The 17,713-nt window shown below is 35.2% G+C and overlaps 1 protein-coding gene across 5 annotated transcripts in view; it reads right to left on the minus strand.

Moving 5' to 3' along the window:
* Positions 1–17,713, minus strand: part of NAALADL2 (N-acetylated alpha-linked acidic dipeptidase like 2) — a 1,140,409-nt gene that overhangs the window by 699,679 nt on the left and 423,017 nt on the right. The window contains exon 1 of one of the 5 annotated variants that reach the window (XM_053657984.1): positions 16,609–16,676. The exons of the other annotated variants lie outside the window; for them this stretch is intronic. The gene's annotated coding sequence lies outside the window, so the exon portion shown is untranslated. Of the gene's footprint in view, positions 1–16,608; positions 16,677–17,713 lie in introns of those variants that run through there. 5 annotated transcript variants of the gene reach the window in all.

Consider the following 17,713-nt stretch of genomic DNA (forward strand, 5'->3'; position numbering starts at 1 on the left):
AAAAAATGAACATTAGAAGATAAAATTATTCCAGGAAGAGACTGGTATATTTTTATTCTGATTTGAGTCCTCATTCAGGGATTTGAAATGATTTTATTTAGGTGAGAGTATTTTCAGAAAAAACATTGGATACCAATCACTCAGAAATAGGTGTGCTGACTCCTGAGAACTTCGGAGGATAAACTAGGACACATTGTCAATGTAATAAGGTTCAATGAAGGAGGATTTCTTGTATGTATAGAATCTCATACCTTCCCCTGTTCTAAATGACATCCGCAATGTGCCAGAATTGGTTAGACAGAGACAAATCCCTGGTCTGCCACTTAGTGAGTGACCCTGGGCAACATAGCAGCATCTGCCTTGCAGGATGGCTGGGAGAATTAGCAACAGAATGCATCCATATTCAGTGTGATGCTTACAATACAACATACTCAGGAAACAGAGGCCAACTATTTTACTTAGTAAATTCTGCCATGCCACAAATGAATTCCACAGGACATAGGGTGTAAGTTATGTGTTTATGCAAATTAATGTGACTAAACTAATAAAAACATTCAATTAAGTTATTATTTCTGCCACATCCATTCTATGAGGTGAGTAGTTGTGGTACCTCTTCAACTTAAATACTCTGTTTAAGATAGAGAACTCCATTATAATTCATGGACATTCATGTAAAATAGCTATTTGAATTTTCCAGATCAAACATAGTATTTAATTGTTAAAATAAATAGTCCACTAATGTTCAAAATTCTATTTCTTTCATGAAGCTTCTTTCATTTTCATATTTTCCAAAATAGAGAAATTTCAGAAAGACAAAGGAATCCTTAGAGATAACCACTTTTAGCAATACCTCAGAGAAAACCACTCCAAGTATTATAATCTTAATCTTTCCAGATATTCATATACAGAACTAGAATCTTATGGTGCATGTTGTTTTACAACCCGATTTTTCCCACTTAGGAACACATCTTTCCATCTCTACAGATTATGTATCTACCACATTTTTAGTGAGCCACAGAATATTTTATTACATAGAGATAGCATATTCTGTCAACAATCCCTGTTGTTAGACATATAATTTATTCTAGAATAAAAGCTCCATGAGAATGAGATCAAGGCCTGTCTTCTTCATTAGTCTATGTCTAGCTCATAGCACCACGCCTACCACAAAGAAAAAGTAATTATTTTTAGTTAAATTTTTTAAAGTTTTGTAATTATATTTTTAATAAAACAGTTATAAAGCACAACTCTAAGACAAATAAATCATGCTAGAGTCTGGAAAAGCAATGTATAATGATAATGAATTAAGGAGTATACAGAATATTCACTAAAATGTTTTATTTTATTCATTTTTATTTTTTATTTTTAATGCATTTTATTGTTTATGCTATTACAGTTGTCCCATTCTCCCCCTATATTTCCCTTCACCCTGCACACCCTTTCCCACCTGTACCACCCACCTTTAGTTCACTTCCATGGTTCGTACATATAAGTTCTCTGGCTTCTACATTTCCTATATTATTCTTAACCTCCCCTGTCTATTTTCTACCTACTATTTATACTACTTATTCCCTAAAGTTAACTTATGAGTAGTTTTCTTAGAGACCTAAAGAATATTTTTAATCTAATAATTAGAGATTACTATCAATACATCCCAGGCACAATATTATACATGGGACATAAAGCAGTAAAAACAAAATAAAAATGAAAGAGGACCTACTTTACTGGAGAGACAGATATTAAACAAGAAATTTTAAATGAGACTGATCATTTTTAAAAAGAACAAGAAATAAGTATAGGGAATTTACTGCACTAATAAAAATGAGCTAAAGAAGGTTTCCACGGGAACACAAATTTTAAGCTGAGCTTCAAAGAATGAGTCGTTGTCTAGTAAAGATAATAGATGTGAATAATCCTGGCATTGGGGGGAATGGATACAATACTGAAGACTTAAAAAGAGACCACTAAACAATGAAGGAACTGAGGAAAACCTAAAATGACTGAAGCATCCGGACCATGATGAAGATGGTAGAGGATGAAGAGGCCCGCACAGGAGTTCATCAGCCATGTCTGAAATCTTAGACATCATCTTCGGGATATTGGGAATCAATAAAAGGTGCAGATTGCAGTGTGTGTGACTAAAAAGGCAGGGACACTGAGTGGGAGGAAGCTATTGCAGTAGTCTAGGTGAAAGCTGTTGGAGTCAATGGCAACTGAAAGAAGCATAAAGATCCCTGAGATACTTAGACAATAGAATTGAGAGCTCTGATTGTGGGTGGTCCATTTTACTTGTGGCTTACTTTGACTAGCTGTTGTGTCATAAGGTAAAAAAAAAACAATAGTTAATTCTTTTTATTAAGGATTCTACTACAAAAGGCATTGGTTCATTTTTGGATTTGTTGAGTACGGCAGAGACTGCTGGTTGTCTCACACCCATTCTCCTCTTCTTTGTTAGTAATGGAGAACCCCTCATTTTAGCTTGGCACATAGCTACCAGGAAAGAAGGCTAGAGTTCCCAGTCTACCTTGCATCGAACTGTGGCCATCTGACTAACTTCTGCCCTGTGAGCTAAAACAGAAGTGCGATATATGGTTTCTGAGAAGTATCTGTAAAGGGAGGGGCTCTGACCTTAACCTCCTTTCTTCCAGCTGAATAATGTAGACTTGATGGCTGAAGCTCAAGCAATGATCTTGACCTAGAGTAGAAGCCAGGTAAGAATACAGTGGCACAACAGGACAGATGGATCCTGTTGTGCCACATCAACTGTTGCCTACCTGCTTACCTCTGGACTTCTTTTAGTAATAGAAAAATTTCTATTTTGTTGAAGTTATTGTTATTTGGTTTCCTGTTCTATGCTTCAGTACCTAATCCTAAAATATTATATTGGGAGTGCCAATTTTATAAATTTACTCGATGGGTACATTTCCTGAATATTTACATTTTTGTGATAATTAATATAAATTTAATGAGATTCTTCTTTAATTGGCCATATGAGCATTTTATAAATTAAAATTATAAAAATGTAATTTTTTACACAATTGAAGAATATTTTAACCTAATAATTAGTGAACTCTAATTATGAATATAACCGAGGCACAAAATGAGACATTGGAGATAAAACGGTAAAAGCAAAACAAAACCAGAGGCCCTTCTCTAGTGGGGAAGGCAGACATTAAACAAGAAATTTATATAATTCATACTAGAGCCCCTCCTCCCTCCAAGTATAGATAAATTCTTGATAAGGAGAAACTTATAATGTAAAGAAAAATCTCCTTCTCTCAAAAAAAATTAGGAGACCAATTATCAGTGGACATGCTAATAAAATTGAAAACTAAAATTAATATATAATTAATAGGAAACCTTTTAAATGTTATCATTGCTATGTGTCATTGAAATAGCTTTAAAAGACTTTAACCCTTATAAAACTTGGTTTTATACATTTTTGCCACCAAAATACTCGATAAGGTATTGATTTTATTATAGTAATATAAATAAGATTTTCTTCAAAAAAACTTGACCATTCTATTTAATTAGCAAAATTAGAGTTTAGCATATGTTACCAGAACATTTGGAAATTTAGGTCTAAACTCACATTTAACTGCCATGGTACAACTAAGTGATTCATTATTCTCCTTCTCCTGTTTACTGCAACACGTCCTACTTTATGATTTTGGTAAAGCAGGAGAAGGCACAAACATTTCTCAGTGCCTAAGCTGTCAGGAATAGATATCACCATAAGTGCTTCCTAAAATTAAGCACTTTTATGCTTTATCAGGTCTCAGACAAAGAGGATAAGAAAAAAATGCACTAAGTGGGCCATGAGTGTGACCACTCAGGCAGCGGCTGTTTAATGCACACGCTGATAGCAGGAGAGGCTTCTTCCTAATGTTCAAGCAGTTTCACTTGCAATATGCTTCTCATGCTCTTTAAAGAGCTTTTTGAAAATGCTTGCACACATATACATTGACTAATAGGAAAGTCTGGACAAATGCCTTTAAATGTTGTTGTCATGGTTTCATTTCACAAAGTAAACAGTGAAGCTCAACATGATACTGAAGTGTTAAGTTCACCAAATGGTGTGTTTTTAAGCCTTGTCTCAGAACATAATAATAAGATTTTTAAATTTGATTTTTCTTTGGGTAAAATTATGACCTTTATAAATCTGTACTCCCAAATGATGATACATAATCAATATATTTATAATTAAACACAGTGTTTCTTTATTTATGTTCTTAATATGCACATTACTAATTTTGTCTGAATAAACATATTAAGTCTTTGAAATCCTAAAGGTAGCATTCCTAAACTACGTGAAGAATGCAAGAACTACAGGGCCCTTATGAAAGTGAAGGGGCTAGTAGAAAAGCAACAAAATTATTGGAGGGAGGAAAAATAAATGTGTAAAAATATTGTATTTCCATTACTGTAAGTAGCATGGCTTTTAAACCTAATTTTAAAAGATTTCATATCTGGCTGGTGTGGCTCACTGGACTGAGTGCCAGCCTGTGAATCAAAGGGTCTCTGGTCACAGTCTGGAGCACATGCCTGGGTTTCAAGCCAGGTCCCTAGTAAGGGGCACACAAGAGGCAACCAAACATTGCTGTTTCCCTCTCTCTCTTTCTCCTTCCCTTCTGCTATCTAAAAATAAATTAATAAGTGAAATCTTTTAAAAATTAAATTTAAAAAGATTTCAGTGCCCTAAAAATATACATGTTTGGAGTCAGAATTTAAACCCTAAATCTGAGGAATAAGAGATGATGGCTACCTTATTCCAATGAGCTACTCTAATAGTGGATAAAAGTTTCTAATTCTTGGGGAAAAAAGCAGTTAACTTATAAATATTTGCAATAAACTGAAATAGAAATCTGCTATTTTGTAATGTAAACACATTTAATGTATACCATCTACATCCTTTCCAAATGAATGACACATATTATTTCCCAAAGGTTTATGCCATTGATCCATTCATTTGACCTATGTTTTATGAGAAATTTCCATTTTAAGTACTAGAAATATATCACAAAACAAAGTATTCAAACTTTTCTAAAGTCAAAGATGCTAATTTCTAGTAGACAATAAAATAGAGTAGTAAGACATATTTGATGTCAGATGATGGTAAGTGCTAAAGAAAAATAAATAGGAACGCTAAATAGGTTGTTTACTGCGAGGGTTTGCACAGTTTTCAATATAGTTACCAGAGAAGGTATCAAGAACATGAGAATGAACTACATATGTATCTAAGAGAAAGCATTCCATGCAGAACAGACATCATGATCAGAAACCAAGAGGTGAGAGTATACCCCTTATGTGTGAACAGCGTCGAGACCACTATTATCCACCTGAGCATGTACATATTTCAGAGTCTAGGGGGCTTGTTGTAAAAGTTAAATAGCTTACTTAACAGCACTCTGCTAAATGACAGAGGTGAGATTTTTAACTTGGTTTCTGATACAGTTTTCTTAAGAGTGTACAACTAGAGCTGAATGAATCTTCAATATATCGGGCTCAAGGTCTAACCCCTGTTATGCTTCAATCTTGTGGGAAATTCTTAATATTAGGTTGGCTCTCAAGACTGATCAAAACTAGGAGTGGAAATCAGCACTGGCAAGAGGAGGGGATTTAGCAAAACCCCCCTTTGGCAGTCCTCGGGAGCTAGACAGCCAGGGGAGTTTAAGTAAGAAGGGCCATTTCTGAAGTAACTTTAAAGTTAAAAATATATATATATTCATGAATGTGGTTCCCATTCTAAGAAATGTTTTTTTCTCAAATGGGAAGACTTAATCAGGAGAAATTACAGCACAAGCATTAGAAAATTTATTAATTGATCCATCAAATAAATTTGTACACACAGGATGTACTCAGTAAAAGAAATATAAAGATGTATGCTTTTGTTTTTAAATTTATGCAGAGGTTTTGTTTTGTTCCTGAAAAGTTGAATATATTTCAAAAATACTTAGATCAAAATCAATTTTCTCACATGAAACAGGAAAAGAGTTTTTAGCACAGGTAGTGGGCATTTTTTCTTCCCCAAAAGCCAGGTAGTATATTTGAGGTTTGGCAGGGCATGTGTCCTCTGTCACAACTACTCCACTCTGTCATCATAGTGTGAAAGCAGCCATGGAAAACAGTAAGTGAACGGGCATGGCTTTGCACTCCAGTGGGCGAGATCTGGCTCAAGGCCTGGGGTTCCCCAATCTCTTCTAGAAGAATAAAAGGATAACAGCCATAACACCTTACTATGAATAAAAAATAGCTTATTGAAGATTGTGACTGTAAAATGTTTATTCAGGATAAATATTTTATTTCTGAATTAACTCACAATGTCTGAAAGGATACTAGCCACACTCTCTCCATCGTCTCCTGTATAAGGATTCATGCTTGGATCCTTATACACTCAGTATGTTCCAGGAATATTATATTCATTAATCTTACTGCCATTTCTGTACATTCTTGTTCTAGGTCTTTTTTTTAAGGAGTAGTCTTTTATAATGTAGCAAATAACCTTCATATTGACTGTGATAGTGATAGCTTTTTACTTTTTTTCATGCTTTTAACTTACGACTTCTGGTTGTAATGTTCCTTATTAAAATAATCCTTAATGAACATATTGATTCACAAAGCATAGCTTTAGACTATCCAAACAGTGCATGCTCAGGGAGGATGTGGGAGGAACACAACTAAGCATCGTGCTCCAAGAGGGTGGGGCCACGTTCTCTTGGCACACATACCACAGGACTTCTGCTGCCCCACTGTATTGACTAGGACTTTCTTGTCCACAACTAGCAGCAACCCAACTCAGACTGGTTAACACAAAATAGAAAAACCTCTAGAAGAACACTGGAGTGTCTCCATGAACAACCAAGCTGAACTATAAGCCAAAATGTACCAAGGCTTGAGATACAGTTAGAGCTACAAACCTGAGTACCATCCAGATTCTCAAACCCCTTCTCTGCTCACCTTGATACTGACTTTATTCTTTTTATCTACACATTAAATGTCTCTGTAGTCAACAAAAAACACACTTTTTAAGAGTACTTGAGTTTTTTTATGGGGAGCTGTCCACTGGCCAATAAATTGTGCTGGTGAGGAAATTCCTCAGGCTATGACATCTGGGATAATCAGAATTAGGTTCTCTTTAGTGGTTGAATCTGTAAAATTTTGTTAGAAACCCACTTCTGAGTCCCTCAACTCTCACCAAGAGCATAGGGCCAATATAAATACGACATTTCTTAAGGGGGCTCTATTCATCAAAGGGGGAAAGTCGGTTCCAGGAAGAATGAGAGCGTTGTGTAGTAAATCAACAAAGAACAAACTGACGGTGATCAGATGGGAGTGGGAAGGGGAATAACAGGGAAAGAAAGGGAAGGGGCAAGTCAAGGAACATGAATAGAGGACTCACGGGCACAGGTAATGTGGCATTGAATGTGGGAGCAGGTGGAGGGGGCAGGAGAGAGCAATGGGGACAGCGGTGGGACACATGCATATGTTTGTTCTTTACTTAGAAGATTGAAATCATATTTAAAATAATATACATTCATGTTATTGACCATCAGTCCAGAAGTAAATAAGAATTCTTAACCTTTTCATGTGTGTACTAGTAAATAGCTCTTTATCCTTTGATTTACTCTATTATTCCTCTGAATTTAAAAAGTTAATATTTACAATTATTTTTGAAGAAAATAGTCTACGATGATAAGTCTGTCGCAAACTCCTAAGAGGTCAGAAGTACTTACTAAGTGTTGTGACAGTGTAATGATATAATATATAATAAATTTGATTACAATTAAGTATTCAAAAATTATAAATTTCCTAATATCTTTATTGCCAGTATTAATTATTCATTTAGATTGAGTAAAATAGAATTTTAAAAGCACTACTAATTTAAATAAGTTGCGTAACACCTAGCTACTTTTGGATAATCTCATTTCACATCCATTTGTGAATGTAATCATTCAAAACAAACTAACAAAACAAATAATTTTTGCAATTAAAGTTTTAACACTAAAATTTGATGACAAATACTTTAGAAAAATTATGAATTCATAAGTTTGTTATAAAATATAATTATTTTTTCTCAACAGAAAACTTTAAAGTATGTGTGTGTATACCTATAATGAATATACACTGAATTTTTATTCTATGGGCAATACTCTCACAAAAATTAAATACTAAAGCAACTAAGTTTGACAAACACTAGTGAAACGTGTCTCTCCTTTTTCTCACTCTACCCTCTAAGACGGGGTCGCTCGGAGGACGGTTTCAGACGAGCAACATCAGAATCACCTGAGGATTTGTTAGGACTACAAACACTGTGCCTAACCAAGTATGAATCAGAAACTCCAGGAGTGGCACCCAATAAACTGGCTTTTAATAAGCTCTCCAGGTGGTTTTGAAGCAGCTAAAATTTGAAATTACTGGTCTAGAAAGGCACAAGTTAGCATTAGTATCTGTTCATCATCAGATTGATTATATATATTAGAAGAATACCATAAAATGTTGCATTCGGCTTACTTTTTTCACAAAATATTTAAATATATGAATAAAATAAACATTTTTCTAAAACAACAACAAAAAGAACTTTTCCTTAATAGTAGTTTTTACTGAACTGGGAGTACTCCATTTACTCAATATAAGAGATTAACGTGGTAGTACGGCTTTATAAGTAACAATGGCTTAACCAGGCACGGGACTGGAAGAGATCCTAGAAGGTTATGTAGCTTGAAAGCCTAGGCTGAATCGGGACTTTCCTTCACCTACAGGAGAAAGCCCAAACTCCACAAAGTAGAACACAAAACTACCACCACTATGAAAAATCTGTTTTTACTGGGACAGTTATATTGGGAGACTACCTGATTTTCTTTAGTTAGTCTAAGGAACCTCTGTCTGAATCCCTGGACCCAAAAATGGGCCTGGAGCCAGGCTTCCCAAGTCTGAGGAGCCTGTACTTCCCAAGCTTAGCTGTTGATCTGAATCTATTGGGGGAGTGTTTTAAAAATAAAGTACCTTAAATCTCATCTCAGACACCCTAAGTCTGTAGCCCCAGGAACCTTGGTCATGAGGAGCAGCTGGATACCATTTCCTGACCCCATCAATAAATGCACTGGATAGTCACACTATACTTCTTTCTCCATCTCCCTAACCCTATTCACCTGCCTTTAGCAGCTTGTATGGTTGTTCTTCCTAAATTTTTCTCCATTTGAGTACACTTCACATGTTCTCTTCAACTTAGTGGGTAAATCTATTTTTAGCACTTCACTTCTCCCAGATTTTCTGGTCTAAGACAGTCTACTTTTAATTCTCAATCTGACCCCGCTTAACTTGTAAATTCACCTAAATTTAACTAGCCATGCAAAAGGTTACCTGTCCTGCACTATCATTTTATCTACCCTGTGGTAAGATGTCATACCCTGTATACGAAATTTACTGCTCAAATATATGATTTGGAAGAGTGAAGAGGGATCACAGAATGCTTAATTTGTATTCATAGATTATTTATCTTTGGAATCTAATTTTCTTTCCAAGATAATGGGTTATGTATAAAGTGAAAACAGCTTTTAGTAATTATGAATACATTAAAATAGAAATTTTACACTGATGGAATGAATCGTGTCAAAAGTAAAAATTAATAAATATAAGAAACTGGTTCACTCATCCTCACGAAGCTATACACACATAAGAATGCATAAGCCATATGCTCACAGAATCCAAAAAGTAAAGGCTTAATAAAAATATGTCCAAATATGCTTTTTGCTTTGCTGGATGTAAATGCAAACAGTAATAACAACTTGACAGAGAAACTTTTCAATACTTCAGAAACTACAACCCATCTTTTAGTGAAATACCTGTTCAACTGATTTAGAGGTGCCTATTAAAAGCCCTAAGGGCCCTATACACTTAGCAAGGAGATGAAATGGCTTTGGGCTCTGCTTCCTTCTACCTCAAACTTTTAACCACAAAGAACTATGCTCTATCAGGAAAAAATAAAAACAAATAAGCAAAAATGCCTTCCACCATCTATATTTACAGGCAAGTTTAAATAGATTTTAAAAGCCCCAAGCAACATTTCACATAACGGCAACACAATGACATATTTGACTTCAAAGAACGTTCAAGTCAAATGAATCATTTAACAAGTATTTATCACACATCTACTACGTGTCCCATTCTGGGTTTGTGTCCAGTTCAGAGATATAAAAGATGCAGTTCATGCAATCAGAAAAGTCTGATCCATTCATGGATATAAGAATTACTCATGACAAACAACAAGGAAATAAGGAAAGAGCACTCACCCTCCAAAACGAGGCATCAGAGTTTGTGGCAGAGGTGAAAGTACCACACAGCAGAGGAAGCAATTGTCAGACTGGCTGGCATTCTCTTGGAAAGCTCCACAGTACCGGGGGATTTTAGGTAGGCCTTAAAGAGCTTCAGGTGTCAAACAGGCCTAATCAAAGGGCAAGGCATAGCACACCATTTTCTCCACATCTTCACCTACACTTGTTTATTGATTGATTGAGCACAGCCATTCTAACAGGTGTGAGGTGGTATCTCATTGTGCTTTTCATTTGCATCTCTCTGATGATTAGTGATGTTGAGCAACTTTTCATATGTCTGTTGGCCATCTGTATTTCTTTTTTAGAGATGTGTCAATTCGGGTCTTCAGCCCACCTTTTAATTGGGTTGTTTTTATGGTATATAGTTGTCTGAGTTCTCTATAAATTTTGGATGTTAACACCTTATCAGATGTAATGCATTGTTGGTGGGAATGCAGATTAGTGTGACTACTATGGAAAACAGTGTGGGGATTCCTCAAAAAATTAAAAATAAAATTGCCTTATGACTCAGCAATTCCATTTCTGGGAATATATCTGAAGAAATGCAAAACACTTTTTGAAAAATTGTATGCACCCCCATGTACATTGCAGCACTATTTATTATAGCCAAGCTATGGGAGCAGCCCCAGTACCTAGCAATGGACAAGTGAATAAAAAAAGCAGTGGTGCATATTCATAGTTTTTGATGGAGTACTACTCAGTCATAAAAAGGAATGAAATTCAATGGCATGAATGGACCTGGAGGGTATTATGCTGAGTGAAGTATGTCAGACACAGAAAGACAAATACCATATAATTTCACTTGTTTGTGGAGTCTAAATAACAAAATTCACAAACAAAATAGAAACAGACTCATACACACCCAGAACAGACTTATGATTGACAGAAGAGAAAGTTGGGGACTTGGCAAAAAAGATGAAAGGAGTAGGAAATACAAACTGGTAGTTCGATAATAGCCAAAGATATAAATTACAACATAGGGAATATAGTCACTGATATCGCAATAACTATATATGGGGCCAGGCAGGTACTTGAAATATATGGAGGGGGGGTCCAACCTATAAAATATGTGATTGTCTAACCACTATGCTATACATCTGAAACTACTAGAGAATACTATTGAACATAAAATGTAAGTGAAAGGACAACAAACTCACAGTTATTAACAACCACACCTAAAACAAAAGCAAACTAAAAGGACAGCTAGATCAGGAGTGGAAACATAGAAAGGAAGATCTCAAGGAGGGTTAGCAACAGGGGAGTGGGAGAAGGAGAAGGGGGGAGAAGGTACAGAAAATAAGTAGCATAGATGGTAGATAGAAAAATAGATGGGGGGCAAGAATAGTATGGGAAATATAGAATCTAAAGAACTTGAGACACATGGTCATAAACTAAAGGGGGAGGTAATGGTGGGGACGGGGTGGGTAGGGTGGAGGGGAATAAAGGGGGGGAATAGAACAATTGTAATGGCATAATCAATAAAAAATAAATTTTAAAAAAGTCAAAAAAAGAAAAAACCACTTTTATTTTTTTTGCAAAGAACAAAGCATTATAGGCAGGAACAATAATGTACTGAGATAAGAGGTGATAAGGAGCCGGAGCCTAGCAAGCTGGAAGCACAGGATTTATTTGCAGAACAATAGGAAGTATTTAAGGCTATTACCTTGAACATTTTAACCACAGTAGATATTTCAAACTGTATTGGAAACTCAGTTTCCTGCTCTTAGCCAAATGCTATTGGAACGTCTCATAAATTAACTTAGAAAACATAATTTTTAAATGTTCTGAAGATGCCTTATGGCAGCAATATTATTTCCAAATAAGCCCCAAGGCTTCTTTAAAACCAAAGCAAAAATGACTATTTTGATTTTTTTAAACTTAAAATGAAATATATATACCAAATTATTTTTATAAATATATGTTTCTTTTCAAAAGTCCTTTCCAATTTACTATTAAATGATGACTCGTAATTTTCTCAGATGTAAGTTTGACCAATACATGTTGTGAAAGTGTAAATCCAGCTTCCAAAGTCCCAGCATTTCTCAGTAGGAGTGTTTCAGGATTCGCCATTTCCCCCAGGCTGACTTAGTCTTTCTCTGTTCTATTGTTCCAACTCAGGTACTATGTTCTGAAGGACAGCTTCACAATTGAAAGTAAATAATATCAAGACCTCCTTTAATGTTGAACATCTAATTTTTTCAAATGGAATACCTTTATTTTATAGTGTAAAAGCCAAGAAATGAACACTCGGTATCGAGTTTAAGTAAGTGGGTTCAAGAACATTGCAGGGTATTGATAAAAATAAAGAATGGGCCAAGAGGTAAATGTGCAAGAGCAGAGACACCTGGATTCCCAGAAAGGTACAATAATGCAGGTTGGTGAAAGGAGCCGCACAACTCTGGCTGTATTCAGGGGGGCTCACATACACCAGAAAAAAATATGCACCAGTAAAGACTATCTCACTCTAATCAGATCTGGACTAGGACAGAGCTCTTTAAACTTGAATGTGTGAATCACGCGGGGAATCTTGTTTAATAGCAGATTTTGACGGATGAGGTCTGGGCGAGCACTGAGTTTCGACAAGGGTACTTGGTTATTTATAGTGGAAACCCAGATGAACAGCATCAGCATCACCTGAGCACTTATTTGGAATGCAGATTCTTAGGCCCCAACCAGCTCTATACAGAATCTGAATGATTAACAAGATTTCCAAGTGATTCCAAGTTTAAGAAGCACTTAAAGCACTGGGCTATTGACAAGGACAAAATTATCCCGTTTGGCCAGGGATGTTCCCAGTTTCAGGACTAAAAGTCTTCTGTCTGGGGAAATCCCTCAATCCCAGACAAACCAGAATGAGTTGGTTGGTCACCCTAGCTATTGATCCCATAAGTGGGGCTGAGTTTTCGGTGCATGCTGCTGTGTTTTAAAGGTCGTGGCTATGATATAGTACAATTAGCATACTGCTTCATGTCTTCTGCCTGCTGCATAACCTTGAGCAGATTACTGCCCCTTTCGTAGGCCTACTTTCCTTGCATATAAAAAATTATACCTACCACATTGGGTAGTTTTACAAATTTAATAATTTGTGATTGAGCATGGTCTGCATTCAAAAAGAGTTTTAAATGTTAGCTATCATTATGGATGGTTCTATCATGAAACAAAGTACTGGCATCTCTCTTTTTTCAGTACTATCAGGATGACTGATATAATTACATTACTATAATTATGGATTCAGGCTTTGACTCAGCAAAAAAAAAGAATGAGAAGAAAACAGAAATAATAGAGAAAAAATAATGAAGAAAGTGTAGGTGATGGGAAGGATAAATAGGTTAACAGTAATACCTATTGTTATTTATATCAGAGGGTTAGAGGTAGCTTATTCTCATCACTTGATATTTTGCAAGTCAGTTCTTGAGCTGCAATGAGAGAGCTGGTATCGTTGTGACAGAGATCATGTGTCTGGCAAACTTGAAAGTGTCTCCTATCTGGCCCTCCATAGAAAAAGTTTGCCAATTACTGATCTATAGAGTCCTAGCAAAGACTTTCAAAAAGCTCACATGGCATATTCAGGCTAAGCAAGGGTTGCATATACTCCTGTTGTAGTCCCACACTGTATCAGCATGTGTGCTTATTGATCCGTCTTCCCCTGATGACCTAATGCTCCTCAAGGGCAGGAATCATGCCTTATTTATCTTTCTGCCTCCAGAGCCTAACAAAGAAACTGTTCGTAAAACTTGGTCAATAAATGCAATGTGGAACTGAACTGAGCTATAAGTTGAAGTTTATGTATATTACATATTTTAGATGACTGGAGATCAGTGAACTGGAAGATTAATTTGTATTTCTTCTAATAGGTACTAGATCCTCTGGTGAAAGCTCACTTATGAGCTAACAGCTAATTTGTTATTTTTATGTTTTTCAAATACACCTATCTGACATACCAGTGAAAGGTAATTATGGTAAGTCTAAAACAAGAAGTTTTCCATTTGGAGTGAGAAAGTATTTTTGCACTCTTATGCAAAATCTGAGAAAGTCTATGAAGCAAAAAAAGTTATGTATAAGAGTAATAGTTTAATAATTTTAAAATTGAAAAATATCTGTGTCCAAAGCTTAAACACCCTCAGTCACTATTATGCATACGCTTTCTGTAGCTAATTAGTCCATGGTACCCTAAGTACTTATAAGGTGCAATTCAGAAGACTGACTTCCAAACGTAAAACTACCAGACTGTTTTAATATCAGGAAATATTATGTCCAGTAACACTAATTAAGGTGTAATTCCATGAATAACTGATGCATTTATGAGTAAGCATTGCAAAAAATATGCTTTCTTTAGTAAGCTGGAGTGCAGGAAACCAAAATATTTCAGATAAATCTAATGAGTGTCAAAGCCAAGACTCATTAAGTAAAGTATGTACACTATAAAAAGACAATTCAACAAATAAGTCTTTGTAGAAGTAATTGGAAAATATTTACCTTTTAAATATAACATTCTCCCTTCTGCCTAAAGGCATTGGTCTGGTTTTTAAGGTTAATAAAGTTTTGGAGAGCTTTTACAATACCAGACAACTGGACTGAAGAAAAATATATTACATTTATTTGAAATTTCTAGACACAAAATAGAGTGGATGCATTATCAGCATATTACTTTGTGCCAATTCAAAAATAGAGATTGAGCTCCTTACACACTGAAAAACTAGCAGTAAACTTATCAATAGCAAAGTTGCTTATACTTTTATTTTTTTAATTTAATTAAATGTTTTGGGTGTTTATAGTCATAAAGTTATAGTCTTTAAATTGATATTCATCAGGCCAGATGAACTCTATAGATATTAGATTTTCTCATAATAGTTCAGTATTTCTACAGGTTGATGCATGGTTTTATTTCTAATAGGTGATTATCTCTGCTAGCATAAGGAGATACAATTTAATGATAGTTTCAAAGACAGGGTTTTAGTTATAACCTACATACATAACTAGATTTAAAACAAAGATTTTGCCTGAAATGGGGATATCTATTATATTTGGATGTTCTGACCAAATAAGAGCCTCCTTATGTTGAAGTGTTGCTTTGCCTTTAGATATTTTAGCAAATTCTGGCCTAATGTGCAGATTATTTTGAGAATTAATATGAAAGCTAAAACTGGACAATAGTAATGTTGTTTTGAAGATGAAGTTAAAGTGTGTCAAGGTTTTGTTTAGAGTTCTGTTGACCTGCCCCAAAATTCAGTGATGGAGAGCGGTGAATGACACGTGGGAAAAGCTCAGTGAAACACTTGGGTTTGTTTTCTGCAAGGCCTTGCAGGGGTGTCCAACCCACGCCCTGTGGGTTGCATGCAGCCCAGGATGGCTATGAATATGGCCCAACAAAAAATCATAAATTTACTTACAACCCTTTTTTCAGCTCATCAGTTTTTCTTAGTGTTTGTATATTTAATGTGTGGCCCAAGACAACTTTTTTTCTCGCAGTGTGGGGGAGGTCAAAAGGCTGAACACGTTTTAGAGGAAATCTTTTTTTTCCCCTTTTTTGAAGCTGAGTCTCCGTAGGTGTCGAAGGAGGTGTTTGACCCAGACAACAAAGTGTACAATAGCATGCTGTGTGCAATTTGAAGCATCAGAAACAACTCAAGTAGTTGGTGGGATGGGGATAGAGGTTTGCAATACACAGGGCCCCAGTGTTTGTTTAGCTGCCTCAGTTTTCTCAACTGTAAAATGGGGTAACAACAGAGCATTCACATAGGTTGTTATGAGGATCAAATGAATCTATGCATAAAGCACAGAGTATATGTCATTAGACTGGCATATAGTTAGTGCAACATAAATGTTAGCTACTATTTTTACAGCAAATGAAGTAATAACTTACAATACTCAGATACCTATTTGCTTTTGAAAATGAAAAATAAAAATAACAGTTTTCAAATGATGTCATTCATGACAACTAGAACTTTAATCATGCCAAAGTATAGAGCAGGGAGATAATCTTAATGCAAGGAAATATAATTAAACAAACTGGCTCGGTCATCTTCACCAACCTTTAGCACCATTTTTTACTCTTACCTTTCTTTTTTGACTTCTGTTTATATCTATCTCTTTTGTCTTCTATGAATTTAACTTTCTCTCTTTTTGCTGCTGGTTGCCTTTATCTCTCTGCCACTATTGCCAATAATTGATTATGGGAACAAATAAAAATCAATGAAAAAACAGGCTTTAGAATAAGCTCGCTTAATTATTAAGGCTCTGCTGATTTTAATAAGGTGGATAATCGGTAGACATTCACCTCAAGAGGAAGAACCAGTGTGTTCAGGTGGCCAACTTTGAAATGTTCCAGGTGCTGGAACCTGAATTCAGTATGCTTTAGAAAGAAAACAAGAAGTACAGGTCAATCAAGCTATTTAATTAAAGATTGTGCAATTTATATTGCATAAAAACTATAAAAATACATCTGTTTTTCTGAACATTCAGCAGGCCTTCATACAAAAAAATTACTTGCTATGCTCTAGTGGAATGGACAACTACATCTTCTGCGCCCTCTCTTTCTTTTCAATTCTTTTGGACCCCCCTCATCCCAGAACACAGAGTAAACTAAAAGCATCTCTAGTTCAATGTACATGGTTTTATATGTTACTAATAATCACAAAATACTGCCTCTTTTCTAGATTACATAAGTAATCCAGATAGGGTTTATTATTGGATTTTGAAATAAATCACTACATCTTTACATTTTTCACTAGTGTTGTTTTCTATCATAACATATGAACAATTTAAAGGTTAAGATTTAAATCATGGATTTTACAAAACCCAACCGATATGCAACTTGGCCAAATACAAAGTTGACCTAGCAGAAATTTCTGTAATGTGTTTTTATCTCATTCTTTAAGAGCAACTTTTAAAAGCCCTATGAACAATTTCATTACTCATTACCTATTGTATTCTGAGAAGTATAATTGAGGTCAGAAAATTATGTGATGGAAGTACAGGGTCTGAAAATCCTGCAATTCATCAACACAAAAGAACAGGAAAACCAATACAAACAACTTTCTCTAAGTGAATGATGTATTTGTACATTAGGGAAAAAACAGTGAAAGTTTTTATATTTTGAGAGACAAAAGCAGAATTCTTTAAAGTTATAAGCTCGATTGTCTGAGATAAATTTTCAATTTTCTACACTAACAATAAAAATGCATTTATAAAATTAAGAAGATTACTCCCATTACAACACTGGAGACAGAAATAATAATAATCCACCATTTTACTTTTAACCAATTGGCTTTGCTGCATCATTTCATCTAAAATGACTTATCTGAGAAATGTCACTAAAAAGAAAATGATGCAATTTTAGGTATTACGCCATCATGCTTTTTTGTCATTTGTTTTCCAGTTAT

The sequence above is a fragment of the Artibeus jamaicensis genome, unplaced genomic scaffold (assembly GCF_021234435.1).
Source record: "Artibeus jamaicensis isolate MK-2021 breed Jamaican fruit bat unplaced genomic scaffold, CSHL_Jam_final scaffold_474, whole genome shotgun sequence".
NCBI classification, from domain to species: Eukaryota; Metazoa; Chordata; class Mammalia; order Chiroptera; family Phyllostomidae; genus Artibeus; species Artibeus jamaicensis.